Raw genomic sequence first — 4,488 nt, forward strand, 5'->3', positions numbered from 1 at the left:
TATAACCAGGCATCAAACTTGAAGTTATGAATGTGCAGTAAGATGCATATCTGTACTAAAATGGTACATTACATTATGCTGCCCTTCAAAAATCTTTTGATGTCAGTGCTAAAACTCCAGAAATTCTAGCCCTACCTTGATTTGAAATAGCTTTATTTTTTTTATTTCTTGGCATTTAATGTGCAATAAATGATATTGTTAGCAATATGAGGAGATGAAATGTCCCTGAGAAGCAGACATTAGCTTTCCCTGCTGATTATTGATCATTTTTATCTCCCAGAAGGGTGCCAATCTTCCTTTTTGGTAAAGCTAATGGCTAGAACAGAGGTGCAAAGATCCATGCTGAATTGATGATGGTAGTTAATGCCCTCATTTCAAAGTCTTAATATGTCCTAAGTGTCTTCAGCCTCTTCTAGAAAAAGAGGTAATTCTTTACCCTGTGGTATAAACAAGAGCAGTAACTGCCTCCTGCTATAACAACTAATTTTCATATTTAAAAACTAATTCAAACCCAAACTATGGGTTTAATAACCTAGATAAGGAAAATATGATCTGCATTCCTGTCAAGACAGAGCAACTGAGATAACAGGACACACTGAGATTCTCTTTTCACATGCCATCTTTTCTGAAGCATAGCAGTTTGATGTTTAGTTTCAGAAGTACTGAAATAGGAGTATTAATCTAGAAATATGTTTTACTTTGTTTATTTAAGTATCTTTTCAGTTTTAAGTTACTGCTCTGTGGGTAATTTCATATTCACATCTCTTAAGGTTGTATAATATCTGAGATGTACTAAATACCAGAGAGTTTGCAACACATTTGTGCAGCCTTGGTCAAAGAAAGAAAGCAGAGATTGCTCTGATGGATAAATGTGAAAGAAAGGGACCAGAAAAATTAGGTAGAAGAGTCTAAAATATCTGTTATAATTGTGCTCTAGGACAACCCTGCTTAAGCAGTGAGGTTGGACCAGATGACCCACTGTAGTCCTTTGCAACTGGACCAATTCTGAGATCCTGCATTGTGTACACTGCCAGGCCAGAACCAGCAGTCTCTGAAACCACCACCTCACTGATCTTCCAAAAGAGATTAGATAAATATGCTGCATGTTGACAATGGTCAATCCTTCAGTATTTTGGAGTCCAGTTCTACATTTATTGAACCCTAGTATGCTTTCCCTTCCCTTAACAGCAGAGAAAACAAAATTATGTGTGTAAAGAGCAAATCAGTGTTTACTTTGAAACCTAAGCCTAGAGAATCCTAAAAATGAAACCTATAAACTAAAAGAATTAAAATTCCTCTCAACTGAAAGACTTTTGGCTAACTGTAATGAGTGCCCTGTGGATCAATTAGTCAAACATTTGTACAAATAAAACCCCTTAATCATTGCTGTGCTAACAACATTCGTTAAGCTGCTAAGTTCTAGTGAGGTTGAGAAACTGGTGAAGTTGAGCAATCCTTTCTTGGCACTGACATCCGCGAGTAAAATTTTATAGAAATATGTACATTAGGATTTCCCAACTCCTAGGAAAAAACAAACATACATGAGGAGAGAGTGGGTATAGTTAGCTTTGTCCAAAGAGCTAAGTAGGAGGAAAAATATTTCCAACATTTCTGGACTCTGTAAGTACTATGAGAGTATATGCAAACAATACTGCAAACCTTCCCTGCTGCTGTAACTGCTCTCATTATAACTGTGACATTATTCCATCAGCAGCTGTTAAAAAGAGCAGAAAAACTGTCACATATTGCATTGTAGTATATTAGCATTTAGTGTCCCAAAAATGTACTTAGATTATTTTATTCATCACTCCACAGGCCCACAAATTAGTGTTTTAGAAGTGACCTTTCACTGACGCCAATTCTTGCCACATTCATTTCTAACACAAAGTCTGTAATTGTGCAAATAAAAGATTAGATTTCTTTGGTCTTCATTTTAAATCTAGCCAACTGCTTACAGGTTTTCTGTCTCTATCTATCACTTCTGTTCTCTCTAAATGCTCCTATTTCTAGCAGCTTCAAGATACAAACATTGTATGCTTGTATCCAAACATCCCTTAAGTGCATAGGGATACACTGACACTGTATAACCCATTGGCTATAAATATTGGACAAGACACTGGTTAGTGCTACTTATCTGGCACAAGAAAATATAGTTTATATCCATTTTCTCTTGGTTCTAGTTTGCTCATCTACTATTTTCAATAAAATAGATGTCATCATAACACTAATAACCTTTCTTCTCTATCTGTATTAAAAGCTGTTTACCCTTACTAGCATTAGGGAACTATTTAGGTAAATAAATAATTTGAAACACAGTAACATCATCATGCACTGATACTGTCCAAAGGGGTAATGGCAAACCCAAGTGTGTTAGGAAAATTAGTAAAATTACTTGCAATTCATGAAATACATGCACCATTTGGATAACAAAATGCGTAAGCTCCTGTTACCTTTCAGTTTTCAAAAATCCCTGAAATTACTTTTTAAAAAAAGTAGTTCTGAAGTTTCATTTTCAACAATAAAAATATCTTCCTCCAAAACTGATTCATATTTGGAAAAAGCTGTATGGTTAACAACATGCCTAGTTAATTTTAAAGTAATGTTTTAGCCTAATGAGTAGCTTTCACTATTTTTTCATCAGCATTGTTAAAAGTAAACTATACTTCTAGTCTCTTTGAAAATATTCTCAAATTGGCTTAAAAACTTTAGAGAGTTTATGCTGCATATGTGTTTGAATAAATTAAAACATCAGGATCTTATTCTAAGTCAAGTGCAAGAAATGGACTGAAGATAAGCAAAACCAATGATGTGCTAGAATAGAGGAAATTAGATATAAGCAGTATATACTAAAATAAATTGGAAATAGTTTGCTCTGGTACATTTACATAAATGCAGAGGTTCAATGATAGGCATTTTGCAGTGTGTTTGCATCTTAAATAATCTTGAAAGAAGGGCAGATTTTGAAAAGTGATGGCACCAGAGTATAAAATGCAGCCATTCTTTTATTTAAAATAGGAAATACAGACCTCTAGTGGTCAAAATCTATATTATATGAGTTAAACTTCAAAGTGATTTACATGTCACTGTGCTTAACTCTGTGTTCCTTTGCATTTTCCTCCCTCATAATCATTCAAAATCACACACACGCCCAATTGCACTGTTCAGACATTCCACAAGCACTGGTTTTTCCCAGAGGAAAAAAAACCCTTTATCTGTCCTTTTTCACATGAATTTTATGACTGAAATTGAGTAGTTGAAAGATACTCGGGAAGTGAAGGGAAAATTAATGAGTGTAGTCTGTGAGAACAAACAGAAGAGAGAAGTTAGTTCTTTTCAGAATAAACTATGAAGCCAGCATACAGAAGGGCAGGATCTTTTGAAGTGTGCCAGAGGAAAGTTGTACAGGGAACCTCTTGCAGAGAAGGTCAGAGTTCACATTTGTTCACAAACAGTTCACTTTTACAAGGTAACAGTAACTGGTCCTCTGCTAGCACAAAATAAGTAATAAGCAATTTAGGGTTTGATGTTAGAGAACAACCAGGAGCCTCACAGGCAGTTTATTTTCCAGCTATACAGAGCTAGCACGAGTCAAACAGATCAGCTGCAGCTCTTGCAAAGGGAAGGTACAAAGAATCCACATACAGGTTAGAGCATAAAAAAGATAAATACTTTCAAATAAATCAAAAGAGCAAACACCCCAAAATTAGCAGCCATTTCGACAGACTGGCAGTTGCCTCATGAAGGATTGACCATGAGGACAGCTGTTCAACAAAGATGCATAGGCCAGTACAAGGTCCTGCAAGTTCTGTTTGTTCTCATGTCAGACCACCTTCCTGATCCAAAGTTGCAGAAGCCACAGCCAGCCTGACAGCTCCTAACACAGGTCTTCTGAGGTTGCTTTCTGTTCTTGGTGCTCATGACCTGATGTACAGAGTGTCTGGTCCTTTACTACCTATTGCAGTTCCTTTTCAGTAACATTTTGATTTGCTGTCATTTGGCATGAAGTCAGATGCTGAGCTCAGTGGAAGGCAGTGTGTGCTGGTTTGAGCTGAAGTAGAGTTAACTTTCTTCACAGAGGCTAGTATGAGGCTATGTTTGGGTTTTGTGCTGAACACAGAGTTGATGATGCAGAGATGTTTTTGTTGTTGCTGAGCAGAGCTCACACAGAGCCAAGGCCTTTGCTGTTTTCTGTACTGCCACATGGCAAGGAAGTTGGGGATGCATGGGAGATTGGGAGGAGACACAGCTGGGACAGGTGACCCAAACTGAACAAAGGAATATTCCACACTGTAGGACATCATGCTCAGTATATAAGGTGGGAGGAAGAAGGAGGAAGGGGGGACATCTGGAGTGATGGCGTTTGCCTTCCCAAGGAACATTACGCATGATGGTCCCTGCTCTCCTGGAGATGGCTAAACACCTCCTGTCTGTGGGAAGCAGTGAATTAATTCCTTGTTTTGCTTTGCTTGTGTGTGCAGCTTTTGCTTT

The sequence above is a fragment of the Acanthisitta chloris genome, unplaced genomic scaffold (genome assembly GCF_000695815.1).
Source record: "Acanthisitta chloris isolate BGI_N310 unplaced genomic scaffold, ASM69581v1 scaffold21641, whole genome shotgun sequence".
Classification (NCBI taxonomy): Eukaryota; Metazoa; Chordata; class Aves; order Passeriformes; family Acanthisittidae; genus Acanthisitta; species Acanthisitta chloris.